We start from the raw sequence: 15,009 nt of genomic DNA on the forward strand, positions 1-15,009 counted from the left end.
TGACGATTGCACATGTGGGTCAACTAGGAACACATTTAGGTATCCCTCGTTACGTTCAAGAAACTGCACGATAGGCTTAAGGGGCACTTCATTAGCGCTTAATTTCTACTTACTTGCGGCCTCTTTCGTAGTTATTATGAGCTGAATTAAATAAAGGCGAAGTTACGAACACTCTGACAAAAAAGGTTTGCTTTTATTCCCATCGGAAATATGAAATATATGCCGAAGCGGCGAATCTTCTGGCCATCAGCGACTTTTTTAGCTTGAGCGCAATGGAAATGCACCTCCGATAGAAAACGGCAAGCGAATGCGGCGCCACCTCCCGTCGTGTATTCGCTGGCTGAGTTTATGACGATTGCACATGTGGGTCAACTAGGAACACTTTTAGATATCCCTCGTTACGTTCAAGAAACTGGACGATAGGCTTAAGGGGCACTTCATTAGCGCTTAATTTCTACTTACCTGCGGCCTCCATCGTAGTTATTATGAGCTGAATTGAATAAAGGCGAAGTTACGAACACTCTGCCAAAAAAGGTTTGCTTCTATTCCCATCAGAAATATGAAAAATATGCCGAAGCGACGAATCTTCTGGCCATCGGCGACTTTTTTAGCTTGAGCGCAATGGAAATGCACCGCAGATAGAAAATGGCAAGCGACGGCGGCGCCACCTCCAGCCATGTATTCGCTGCCTGAGTTTATGACGAGTGTACAAGTGGCTCAACTAGGAACACTTTTAGGTATCCTTCGTTACGTTCAAGAAACTATACGATAGGCTTAAGGGGCACTTCATTAGCGCGTAATTTCTACTTACCTGCTGCCTCCTTCGTAGTATTATGAGCTCAATTGAATAAAGGCGAAGTGATGACCACTCTGACAAGAAAAGTTCGCTTTTATTCCCATCGGAAATATGAAAAATATGCCGAAGCGACGAATCTTCTGGCCATCGGCGACTTTTTTAGCTTGAGCGCAATGGAAATGCACCGCAGATAGAAAATGGCAAGCGACTGCGGCGCCGCCTCCCGCCATGTATTCGCTGCCTGAGTTTATGACAAGTGCACATGTGGCTCAACTAGGAATACATTTAGGTTACCCTTCGTTGCGTTCAAGAAACTATACGAGAGGCTTAAGGGGCGCTTCATTAGCGCTTAATTTCTACTTACCTGCGGCCTCCTTCGTAGTTATTATGAGCTCAATTGAATAACGGCGAAGTGATGACCACTCTGACAAGAACAGTTCGCTTTTATTCCCATCGGAAATATGAAAAATATGCCGAAGCGACGAATCTTCTGGCCATCGGCGACTTTTTTACCTTGAGCGCAATGGAAATGCACCGCGGATAGAAAATGGCAAGCGACTGCGGCGCCGCCTCCCGCCATGTATTCGCTGGCTGAGTTTATGACAGGTGCACTTGTAGCCCAACTAGGAACACATTTAGGTATCCTTCGTTACGTTCAAGAAACTGGACGATAGGCTTAAAGGGACCTTCATTAGCGCTTAATTTCTACTTACCTGCGGCCTCCTTCGTAGTTATTATGAGCTGAATTGAATAAAGGCGAAGTTACGAAAACTCTGACAAAAAAGGTTTGCTTTTATTCCCATCAGAAATATGAAAAATATGCCGAAGCGACGAATCTTCTGGCCTTCGGTGACTTTTTTAGCTTGAGCGCAATGGAAATGCACCGCCGATAGAAAACGGCAAGCGACTGCGGCGCCACCTCCCGCCATGGATTCGCTGGCTGAGTTTAGGACGATTGCAAATGTGGGTCAACTAGGAACACATTAAGGTATCCTTCGTTGCGTGCTAGAAACTATACGATAGGCTTAAGGGGAGCTTCATTACCGCTTAATTTCTACTTACCTGCGGCCTCCTTCGTAGTTATTATGAGCTCAATTGAATAAAGGCGAAGTGATGACCACTCTGACAAGAAAAGTGTGCTTTTATTCCCATCGGAAATATGAAAAATATGCCGAAGCGACGAATCTTCTGGCCATCAGCGACTTTTTTAGCTTGAGCGCAATGAAAATGCACCTCCGATAGAAAACGGCAAGCGACTGCGGCGCCACCTCCCGCCGTGTATTCGCTGGCTGAGTTTATGACGATTGCACATGTGGGTCAACTAGGAACACATTTAGGTATCCCTCGTTACGTTCAAGAAACTGCACGATAGGCTTAAGGGGCACTTCATTAGCGCTTAATTTCTACTTACTTGCGGCCTCTTTCGTAGTTATTATGAGCTGAATTGAATAAAGGCGAAGTTACGAACACTCTGACAAAAAAGGTTTGCTTTTATTCCCATCGGAAATATGAAAAATATGCCGAAGCGGCGAATCTTCTGGCCATCAGCGACTTTTTTAGCTTGAGCGCAATGGAAATGCACCTCCGATAGAAAACGGCAAGCGAATGCGGCGCCACCTCCCGTCGTGTATTCGCTGGCTGAGTTTATGACGATTGCACATGTGGGTCAACTAGGAACACTTTTAGATATCCCTCGTTACGTTCAAGAAACTGGACGATAGGCTTAAGGGGCACTTCATTAGCGCTTAATTTCTACTTACCTGCGGCCTCCATCGTAGTTATTATGAGCTGAATTGAATAAAGGCGAAGTTACGAACACTCTGCCAAAAAAGGTTTGCTTCTATTCCCATCAGAAATATGAAAAATATGCCGAAGCGACGAATCTTCTGGCCATCGGCGACTTTTTTAGCTTGAGCGCAATGGAAATGCACCGCAGATAGAAAATGGCAAGCGACGGCGGCGCCACCTCCAGCCATGTATTCGCTGGCTGTGTTTATGACAAGTGCACATGTGGCTCAACTAGGAATACATTCAGGTATCCTTCGTTGCGTTCAAGAAACTATACGATAGGCTTAAGGGGCGCTTCAGTACCGCTTAATTTCTACTTACCTGCGGCCTCCTTCGTAGTTATTATGAGCTCAATTGAATAAAAGCGAAGTGAGGACCACTCTGACAAGAAAAGTTCGCTTTCATTCCCATCCAAAATATGAAAAATATGCCGAAGCGACGAATCTTCTGGCCATCGGAGACTTTTTTAGCTTGAGCGCAATGGAAATGCACCGCCGATAGAAAACGGCAAGCGACTGCGGCGCCACCTCCAGCCATGTATTCGCTGGCTGAGTTTATGACGAGTGCACATGTGGCTCAACTAGGAACACATTAAGGTATCCTTCGTTGCGTGCTAGAAACTATACGATAGGCTTAAGGGGAGCTTCATTACCGCTTAATTTCTACTTACCTGCGGCCTCCTTCGTAGTTATTATGAGCTCAATTGAATAAAAGCGAAGTGACGAACACTCTGACAAGAAAAGTGTGCTTTTATTCCCATCGGAAATATGAAAAATATGCCGAAGCGACGAATCTTCTGGCCATCAGCGACTTTTTTAGCTTGAGCGCAATGAAAATGCACCTCCGATAGAAAACGGCAAGCGACTGCGGCGCCACCTCCTGCCGTGTATTCGCTGGCTGAGTTTATGACGATTGCACATGTGGGTCAACTAGGAACACTTTTAGGTATCCCTCGTTACGTTCAAGAAACTGGACGATAGGCTTAAGGGGCACTTCATTGGCGCTTAATTTCTACTTACTTGCGGTCTCTTTCGTAGTTATTATGAGCTCAATTGAATATAGGCGAAGTTACGAACACTCTGACAAAAAAGGTTTGCTTTTATTCCCATCGGAAATATGAAAAATATGCCGAAGCGGCGAATCTTCTGGCCATCAGCGACTTTTTTAGCTTGAGCGCAATGGAAATGCACCTCCGATAGAAAACGGCAAGCGAATGCGGCGCCACCTCCCGCCGTGTATTCGCTGGCTGAGTTTATGACGATTGCACATGTGGGTCAACTAGGAACACATTAAGGTATCCTTCGTTGCGTGCTAGAAACTATACGATAGGCTTAAGGGGAGCTTCATTACCGCTTAATTTGTACTTACCTGCGGCCTCCTTCGTAGTTATTATGAGCTCAATTGAATAAAAGCGAAGTGACGAACACTCTGACAAGAAAAGTGTGCTTTTATTCCCATCGGAAATATGAAAAATATGCCGAAGCGACGAATCTTCTGGCCATCAGCGACTTTTTTAGCTTGAGCGCAATGAAAATGCACCTCCGATAGAAAACGGCAAGCGACTGCGGCGCCACCTCCACCCATGTATTCGCTGCCTGAGTTTATGACGAGTGCACATGTGGCTCAACTAGGAATACATTTAGGTATCCTTCGTTGCGTTCAAGAAACTGGACGATAGGCTTAAGGGGCACTTCATTAGCGCTTAATTTCTACTTACCTGCGGCCTCCTTCGTAGTTATTATGAGCTCAGTTGAATAAAGGCGAAGTGATGACCACTCTGACAAGAAAAGTTCGCTTTCATTCCCATCGGATATATGAAAAATATGCCGAAGCGACGAATCTTCTGGCCATCGGCGACTTTTTTAGCTTGAGCGCAATGGAAATGCACCGCCGATAGAAAATGGCAAGCGACTGCGGCGCCACCTCCAGCCATGTATTCGCTGCCTGAGTTTATGACGAGTGCACATGTGGCTCAACTAGGAATACATTTAGGTATCCTTCGTTGCGTTCAAGAAACTGGACGATAGGCTTAAGGGGCACTTCATTAGCGCTTAATTTCTACTTACCTGCGGCCTCCATCGTAGTTATTATGAGCTGAATTGAATAAAGGCGAAGTTACGAACACTCTGCCAAAAAAGGTTTGCTTCTATTCCCATCGGAAATATGAAAAATATGCCGAAGCGACGAATCTTCTGGCCATCGGCGACTTTTTTAGCTTGAGCGCAATGGAAATGCACCGCAGATAGAAAATGGCAAGCGACGGCGGCGCCACCTCCAGCCATGTATTCGCTGCCTGAGTTTATGACGAGTGTACAAGTGGCTCAACTAGGAACACTTTTAGGTATCCTTCGCTACGTTCAAGAAACTATACGATAGGCTTAAGGGGCACTTCATTAGCGCGTAATTTCTACTTACCTGCTGCCTCCTTCGTAGTTATTATGAGCTCAATTGAATAAAGGCGAAGTGATGACCACTCTGACAAGAAAAGTTCGCTTTATTCCCATCGGAAATATGAAAAATATGCCGAAGCGACGAATCTTCTGGCCATCGGCGACTTTTTTAGCTTGAGCGCAATGGAAATGCACCGCAGATAGAAAATGGCAAGCGACTGCGGCGCCGCCTCCCGCCATGTATTCGCTGGCTGAGTTTATAACGAGTGCACACGTGGCTCAACTAGGAATACATTTAGGTATCCTTCGTTGCGTTCAAGAAACTATACGATAGGCTTAAGGGGCGCTTCAGTACCGCTTAATTTCTACTTACCTGCGGCCTCCTTCGTAGTTATTATGAGCTCACTTGAATAAAGGCGAAGTGATGACCACTCTGACAAGAAAAGTTCGCTTTTATTCCCATCGGAAATAAGAAAAATATGCCGAAGCGACGATTCTTCTGGCCATCGGTGACTTTTTTAGCTTGAGCGCAATGGAAATGCACCGCAGATAGAAAATGGCAAGCGACTGCGGCGCCGCCTCCCGCCATGTATTCGCTGGCTGAGTTTATGACGAGTGCACATGTGGCTCAACTAGGAATACATTTAGGTATCCTTCGTTGCGTTCAAGAAACTATACGATAGGCTTAAGGGGCGCTTCATTACCGCTTAATTTCTACTTACCTGCGGCCTCCTTCGTAGTTATTATGAGCTCAATTGAATAAAGGCGAAGTGATGACCACTCTGACAAGAAAAGTGTGCTTTTATTCCCAACGGAAATATGAAAAATATGCCGAAGCGACGAATCTTCTGGCCATCGGCGACTTTTTTAGCTTTAGCGCAATGGAAATGCACCGCCGATAGAAAATGGCAAGCGACGGCGGCGCCACCTGCCGCCGTGCATTCGCTGGCTGAGTTTATGACAAGTGCACTTGTAGCCCAACTAGGAACACATTTAGGTATCCTTCGTTACATTCAAGAAACTGGACGATAGGCTTAAGGGGCACTTCATTAGCGCTTAATTTCTACTTACCTGCGGCCTCCTTCGTAGTTATTATGAGCTGAATTGAATAAAGGCGATGTTACAAACACTCTGACAAAAAAGGTTTGCTTTTATTCCCATCGGAAATATGAAAAATGTGCCGAAGCGACGAATCTTCTGGCCATCGGCGACTTTTTTAGCTTGAGCGCAATGGAAATGCACCGCCGATAGAAAATGGCAAGCGACAGCGGCGCCACCTCCAGCCATGTATTCGCTGCCTTAGTTTATGACGAGTGCACAAGTGGCTCAACTAGGAATGCATTTAGGTATCCTTCGTTGCGTTCAAGAAACTATACGATAGGCTTAAGGGGCACTTCATTAGCGCTTAATTTCTACTTACCTGCGGCCTCCTTCGTAGTTTTTATGAGCTGAATTGAATAAAGGCGAAGTGACGAACACTCTGACAACAAAGGTTTGCTTTTATTCTCATCGGAAATATGAAAAATATGCCGAAGCGACGAATCTTCTGGCCATCGGCGACTTTTTTAGCTTGAGCGCAATGGAAATGCACCGCAGATAGAAAATGGCAAGCGACTGCGGCGCCACCTCCAGCCATGTATTCGCTGGCTTAGTTTATGACGAGTGCACATGTGACTCAACTTGGAACACATTTAGGTATCCTTCGTTGCGTTCAAGAAACTAAACGATAGGCTTAAGGGGCACTTCATTAGCGCTTAATTTCTACTTACCTGCGGCCTCCTTCGTAGTTATTATGAGCTCAATTGAATAAAGGCGAAGTGACGAACACTCTGACAAGAAAATTTTGCTTTTATTCTCATCGAAAATATGAAAAATATGCCGAAGCGACGAATCTTCTGGCCATCGGCGACATTCTTTAGCTTGAGCGCAATGGAAATTCTTCACAGATAGAAAACGGCAAGCGACTGCGGCGCCACCTCCCGCCATGTAGTCGCTTGCTGAGTTTATGACGAGTGCACATGTGGTTCAACCAGGAACACCTTTTGGAAACATTCGTTCCGTTCAAGAAATTTTACGATAGGCTTGAGGGGCATTTCATTAGCGCTTAATTTCTACTTACCTGCGGCTCCTTCGTAGTTATTATGAGCTCAATTGAATAAAGGCGAAGTGATGACCACTCTGACAAGAACAGTTCGATTTTATTCCCATCGGAAATATGAAAAATATGCCGAAGCGACGAATCTTCTGGCCATCGGCGACTTTTTTAGCTTGAGCGCAATGGAAATGCACCGCGGATAGAAAATGGCAAGCGACTGCGGCGCCGCCTCCCGACATGTATTCGCTGGCTGAGTTTATGACGAGTGCACATGTGGCTCAACTAGGAATACATTTAGGTATCCTTCGTTGCGTTCAAGAAACTATACGATAGGCTTAAGGGGCGCTTCATTACCGCTTAATTTCTACTTACCTGCGGCCTCCTTCGTAGTTATTATGAGCTCAATTGAATAAAGGCGAAGTGATGACCACTCTGACAAGAAAAGTGTGCTTTTATTCCCATCGGAAATATGAAAAATATGCCGAAGCGACGAATCTTCTGGCCATCGGCGACTTTTTTAGCTTGAGCGCAATGGAAATGCACCGCCGATAGAAAATGGCAAGCGACGGCGGCGCCACCTACAGCCATGTATTCGCTGCCTGAGTTTATGACGAGTGTACAAGTGGCTCAACTAGGAATACATTTAGGTATCCTTCGTTGCGTTCAAGAAACTATACGATAGGCTTAAGGGGCACTTCATTAGCGCTTAATTTCTACTTACCTGCGGCCTCCTTCGTTGTTATTATGAGCTGAATTGAATAAAGGCGAAGTTACGAAGACTCTGACAAAAAGGTTTGCTTTTATTCCCATCAGAAATATGAAAAATATGCCGAAGCGACGAATCTTCTGGCCTTCGGTGACTTTTTTAGCTTGAGCGCAATGGAAATGCACCGCCGATAGAAAACGGCAAGCGACTGCGGCGCCACCTCCCGCCATGGATTCGCTGGCTGAGTTTATGACGATTGCACATGTGGGTCAACTAGGAACACATTAAGGTATCCTTCGTTGCGTGCTAGAAACTATACGATAGGCTTAAGGGGAGCTTCATTACCTCTTAATTTCTACTTACCTGCGGCCTCCTTCGTAGTTATTATGAGCTCAATTGAATAAAGGCGAAGTGATGACCACTCTGACAAGAAAAGTGTGCTTTTATTCCCATCGGAAATATGAAAAATATGCCGAAGCGACGAATCTTCTGGCCATCAGCGACTTTTTTAGCTTGAGCGCAATGAAAATGCACCTCCGATAGAAAACGGCAAGCGACTGCGGCGCCACCTCCCGCCGTGTATTCGCTGGCTGAGTTTATGACGATTGCACATGTGGGTCAACTAGGAACACATTTAGGTATCCCTCGTTACGTTCAAGAAACTGCACGATAGGCTTAAGGGGCACTTCATTAGCGCTTAATTTCTACTTACTTGCGGCCTCTTTCGTAGTTATTATGAGCTGAATTGAATAAAGGCGAAGTTACGAACACTCTGACAAAAAAGGTTTGCTTTTATTCCCATCGGAAATATGAAATATATGCCGAAGCGGCGAATCTTCTGGCCATCAGCGACTTTTTTAGCTTGAGCGCAATGGAAATGCACCTCCGATAGAAAACGGCAAGCGAATGCGGCGCCACCTCCCGTCGTGTATTCGCTGGCTGAGTTTATGACGATTGCACATGTGGGTCAACTAGGAACACTTTTAGATATCCCTCGTTACGTTCAAGAAACTGGACGATAGGCTTAAGGGGCACTTCATTAGCGCTTAATTTCTACTTACCTGCGGCCTCCATCGTAGTTATTATGAGCTGAATTGAATAAAGGCGAAGTTACGAACACTCTGCCAAAAAAGGTTTGCTTCTATTCCCATCAGAAATATGAAAAATATGCCGAAGCGACGAATCTTCTGGCCATCGGCGACTTTTTTAGCTTGAGCGCAATGGAAATGCACCGCAGACAGAAAATGGCAAGCGACGGCGGCGCCACCTCCAGCCATGTATTCGCTGCCTGAGCTTATGACGAGTGTACAAGTGGCTCAACTAGGAACACTTTTAGGTATCCTTCGTTACGTTCAAGAAACTATACGATAGGCTTAAGGGGCACTTCATTAGCGCGTAATTTCTACTTACCTGCTGCCTCCTTCGTAGTTATGAGCTCAATTGAATAAAGGCGAAGTGATGACCACTCTGACAAGAAAAGTTCGCTTTTATTCCCATCGGAAATATGAAAAATATGCCGAAGCGACGAATCTTCTGGCCATCGGCGACTTTTTTAGCTTGAGCGCAATGGAAATGCACCGCAGATAGAAAATGGCAAGCGACTGCGGCGCCGCCTCCCGCCATGTATTCGCTGGCTGAGTTTATGACAAGTGCACATGTGGCTCAACTAGGAATACATTTAGGTTACCCTTCGTTGCGTTCAAGAAACTATACGATAGGCTTAAGGGGCGCTTCATTAGCGCTTAATTTCTACTTACCTGCGGCCTCCTTCGTAGTTATTATGAGCTCAATTGAATAACGGCGAAGTGATGACCACTCTGACAAGAACAGTTCGCTTTTATTCCCATCGGAAATATGAAAAATATGCCGAAGCGACGAATCTTCTGGCCATCGGCGACTTTTTTAGCTTGAGCGCAATGGAAATGCACCGCGGATAGAAAATGGCAAGCGACTGCGGCGCCGCCTCCCGCCATGTATTCGCTGGCTGAGTTTATGACAGGTGCACTTGTAGCCCAACTAGGAACACATTTAGGTATCCTTCGTTACGTTCAAGAAACTGGACGATAGGCTTAAAGGGACCTTCATTAGCGCTTAATTTCTACTTACCTGCGGCCTCCTTCGTAGTTATTATGAGCTGAATTGAATAAAGGCGAAGTTACGAAAACTCTGACAAAAAAGGTTTGCTTTTATTCCCATCAGAAATATGAAAAATATGCCGAAGCGACGAATCTTCTGGCCTTCGGTGACTTTTTTAGCTTGAGCGCAATGGAAATGCACCGCCGATAGAAAACGGCAAGCGACGGCGGCGCCACCTCCAGCCATGTATTCGCTGCCTGAGTTTATGACGAGTGTACAAGTGGCTCAACTAGGAACACTTTTAGGTATCCTTCGTTACGTTCAAGAAACTATACGATAGGCTTAAGGGGCACTTCATTAGCGCGTAATTTCTACTTACCTGCTGCCTCCTTCGTAGTTATTATGAGCTCAATTGAATAAAGGCGAAGTGATGACCACTCTGACAAGAAAAGTTCGCTTTTATTCCCATCGGAAATATGAAAAATATGCCGAAGCGACGAATCTTCTGGCCATCGGCGACTTTTTTAGCTTGAGCGCAATGGAAATGCACCGCAGATAGAAAATGGCAAGCGACTGCGGCGCCGCCTCCCGCCATGTATTCGCTGGCTGAGTTTATGACAAGTGCACATGTGACTCAACTAGGAATACATTTAGGTTACCCTTCGTTGCGTTCAAGAAACTATACGATAGGCTTAAGGGGCGCTTCATTAGCGCTTCATTTCTACTTACCTGCGGCCTCCTTCGTAGTTATTATGAGCTCAATTGAATAACGGCGAAGTGATGACCACTCTGACAAGAACAGTTCGCTTTTATTCCCATCGGAAATATGAAAAATATGCCGAAGCGACGAATCTTCTGGCCATCGGCGACTTTTTTAGCTTGAGCGCAATGGAAATGCACCGCGGATAGAAAATGGCAAGCGACTGCGGCGCCGCCTCCCGCCATGTATTCGCTGGCTGAGTTTATGACAGGTGCACTTGTAGCCCAACTAGGAACACATTTAGGTATCCTTCGTTACGTTCAAGAAACTGGACGATCGGCTTAAAGGGACCTTCATTAGCGCTTAATTTCTACTTATCTGCGGCCTCCTTCGTAGTTATTATGAGCTGAATTGAATAAAGGCGATGTTACGAACACTCTGACAAAAAAGGTTTGCTTTTATTCCCATCTGAAATATGAAAAATGTGCCGAAGCGACGAATCTTTTGGCCATCGGCGACTTTTTTAGCTTGAGCGCAATGGAAATGCACCGCCGATAGAAAATGGCAAGCGACAGCGGCGCCACCTCCAGCCATGTATTCGCTGCCTGAGTTTATGACGAGTGCACAAGTGGCTCAACTAGGAATACATTTAGGTATCCTTCGTTGCGTTCAAGAAACTATACGATAGGCTTAAGGGGCACTTCATTAGCGCTTAATTTCTACTTACCTGCAGCCTCCTTCGTAGTTATTATGAGCTGAATTGAATAAAGGCGAAGTGACGAACACTCTGACAACAAAGGTTTGCTTTTATTCTCATCGGAAATATGAAAAATATGCCGAAGCGACGAATCTTCTGGCCATCGGCGACTTTTTTAGCTTGAGCGCAATGGAAATGCACCGCCGATAGAAAATGGCAAGCGACTGCTGTGCCAGCTGCCTCCGAGTATTCGCTGGCTGAATTTTTGACAAGTGCACATGTGGCTCAACTAGGAGCACATTTAGGATCACTTCGTTGCGGTCAAGGAACTGGACGATAGGCTTAAGGGACACTTCATTAGCGCTTAATTTCTATTTACCTGCGGCCTCTTTTGTTGTTACTATGAGCTCAATTGTATAGATGCGAAGTGACGAATACTGTGACAAGTAAAGTTTGCTTTTATTCTCATCGGAAATATTAAAATATACCGAAGCGATGAATCTTCTGGCCATCGGGTACTTTTTTAGCTTGAGCGCAATGGAAATGCACCACAGATAGAAAATGGCACGCGAGTGCGGCGCCACCTCCCGCCATGTATTCGCTGACTGAGTTGATGATAAGTGCACATGCGGCTCAACTTGGAACATATTTACGAATCCTTCGTTGCGTTCAAGAAACTGGACGATAGGCTTATGGGGCATTCTATTGGCGCTCAATTTCTGTTTAAGTGCAGCCTCTTTCGTTGCTACTATTGGCTGAAATGAATAAACGCGTAGTGACGAACACTGTGACAAGTAAAGTTTCCTTTTATTCGCATCGGAAATGTGTACAATTTATCGACCGACGAATCTTCTGGCCATCGGCGACTTTTTTTTTTATTGAGCGTAATGGAAACGCACTACAGATAGAAAACGGCAAGCGACTGCGGCGCCACCTCCCGCCGTGTATTCCCTGGCTGAGTTAATGATAAGTGCACATGTGGCTCAACTAAGAACACTTTCATGAATTCTTCGTTGCGTTCAAGAAACTGGACGATAGGCTTATGGGGCATTTCATTAGCGCTCAATATCTGCTTACGTGAGGCCTCTTTCGTGGTTATGAGCTCAATGTGGCTCAACTAAGAAGACTTTTAGGTATCCTTCGTTGCGTTCGTTGGCCGCACACGACCAACGCCTGCTGGCCGAAGTTGTGCTGCTGGCAGCTCGTAGACAAGCTTAGCCTCTTTGAGCACGTAGGCGTCAATTTGGGATTCGAACTGGGGTACCAGTAGCCCGAGGCGGTGTCGCTTTTCTGGGAGCGGGACCAGGGACGCTGCAGCAAGGTCGAGTCTTGAAAGCTGGCCGCTGCGAAGCTGAAGCAGGCCTCCAGGAACAGCAGCTGACACCTCGAAGAAGTCCGAGTGCAGGCTCATGCTCAGGATCTGTTTCATACTGCCATGCCCGCGCTTCGGATCTGCGCCCAGACAGTCGCTTCGATTATTGCGCATCGACTAAGTGCGACTGAGTGTTTTCACAGCAGCAAACATCTACATGCAGAAAACCAAAGTAATGTTCAGCAGTCTAGGAAGGGAACCGCAGTTCACAGCTGATAACGAGGTGGCGGAAGTGATAAAGGAATACGTCTACTGAGGATTACATCTATCGTGTATGCAGTTTGCTGGCCAGACGAGAGCCTCGCGGAGCGAAAGTGGAACGTCATGTGACGCCTGGTCTGCGGACAGCGGGCTGCAACATGGCGAAAGACCGTACTCTTCCGCGGGCCAATGGTCCGTCGTGCGAGTCCGGCTTTTAAGGTAATGAGTGGTGCGGAAGTGTGCAAAGAACCGGTGGCTGTAGGTTGTGGCACGACTTACCAGGAAATGGGTAGCGCTGACGCGTGCAGCCAGTCTCGACGGAAGTCAGTCAAGGGCGGCCAACGCCGGGCAGAAGTTCCGGTCAAGGACGCTGCACGTAAGTGAGCTGCCCGAGCTGTAGACGGATACAACTCAAGAATGAACCGGCAATTGCCCCTCAAAAGAGCCCCTCCAGCCAATTGGAGTTGACCGATTCTCCCCTCTAACCCTGTACCGATCCTCTTGGACCTGCTGGCGTGAAATCGCAAGGGGTGGCAGCATCGCCACAAGCTACATAGTCGCAGTAGCATCTAGACAGGATCGCATCGTTGCAGCTTCATTTCACAGCAGCAGCATCTTTCTATCCGGTTTCATCGCACGCCAGCTAGAGCTTATTTTCATCGTTAACTGCTGCGCAATTGAGCAATTTTTCTCGTAGCATGTTACGATATACTCTGTCAGCAGTTGCTAAGCGTGGTGGACCGGTCGTATGGGCATCGTGCGGTGTCCCGGCCTCATAGGGGAAAGTCCAGAATCAAGGAAAAAAACTGAAATTATTTGTGCTAGAAACATTTGGCACCCTGAACACGCAGTGCCTCGCGGAATTGAGTCGAGGAAGCTTGGAATGAGGCTAAGATCATATTAATCCGTAGGAAAGAGGACATCAAGGATTCGAAATATGCACACACCTATCAGCCGATGTTTACAACGTCCGATGTTTACAACGTATTCACTAAGTTAATAACAGAATTAGAGCAACCTTAGTCTGTCAAAGGAATAGGCTAGCTTTCGTAAAGGCAACTCGAGAATAAGTGACATTAACACCCCAGATCAGATGGCTGATAAATGTGCCGAATGTAACCACTATACATATATTGCCTTCATAGATAACGAGAAAGCATTTGACTTAGTCGAATCCCAGCACTCATTGCATTTATTTTGTAACCAGGGTGTAGAAGAGGCATACATAAAGAGACCGGGAAACATTTATAGAGGTTGGATAGTGACCATAGCGGTTCACATGCAGAGAAAGTGGTAAATTGCCAATCAGGAACGGTGTCAGGCAAAGAGACATGATCTCGTCAATACTGTGCGCCATGTGTTACAAGTATTCAGAGAACTGGATTCTGAAGAGCTGGGGGACAAAAGACAAAGGAGCATACTTTAGCACAATCTTTTTGCTGATGACATCGCTTTAATTGCTAAGTGAATTGCGAAGCTTGATTGAGGGCCTAGACAATGCAGGACAGTGGCCTAAAAATTAATATGAAGTATAAAGTAATGTCCAACAGTCTTCAACAGGAATAGTTTACGATAGGCAGTCAGGCATCAGAAGTGGTAAGGGAATACATTTACTTAGACCACGTAGGATCGGAAATCCGGTGGTGTACTTGGCAGGCACTCAGGTGAATAGCAGCTTGCTAAGATCTATCAAGAAAATATATAACAGGTGCATCTTACTGGCCAGAAATGTACACGCTAATGAAAAAAGTTTAGCTTAAACTGAATGCAGTGTAACTAGCTATAGAGAGGAAAATGATAGGTGTAACTTTAAAGATACAGGAAGACAGCAGAATGGGTCAGGGAACAGATGAGAGTTATTGGAATTAAGAATGAAGAAATGGGCTAGGCACGGCAGACAATGCGAAGGGAAAATCGATGGTCACTGAGGGAACAGAGTGGTTTCTATAACAGAGGGCATGCATAGAAAGGGGTGGCAGTAATTTAGGTGGGTGGATGAGATCAACTCTGCAGGAATAAGGTAGCCACAACTGGCACAGGACAGGGTTAATTGGAAGAAGTTAGACTGAGTATGATGTACGGGTGCTATAATGCAGACATTGACTGCACTGGTCTGGTATATTTAGCATGCATTAAGTACATATTAGCGGGATAAAAATTTATACTGCTGTTCTGCTAAGCGCATTCT

This window comes from Amblyomma americanum, chromosome 11 (assembly GCF_052857255.1).
Source record: "Amblyomma americanum isolate KBUSLIRL-KWMA chromosome 11, ASM5285725v1, whole genome shotgun sequence".
Lineage (NCBI taxonomy): Eukaryota > Metazoa > Arthropoda > Arachnida > Ixodida > Ixodidae > Amblyomma > Amblyomma americanum.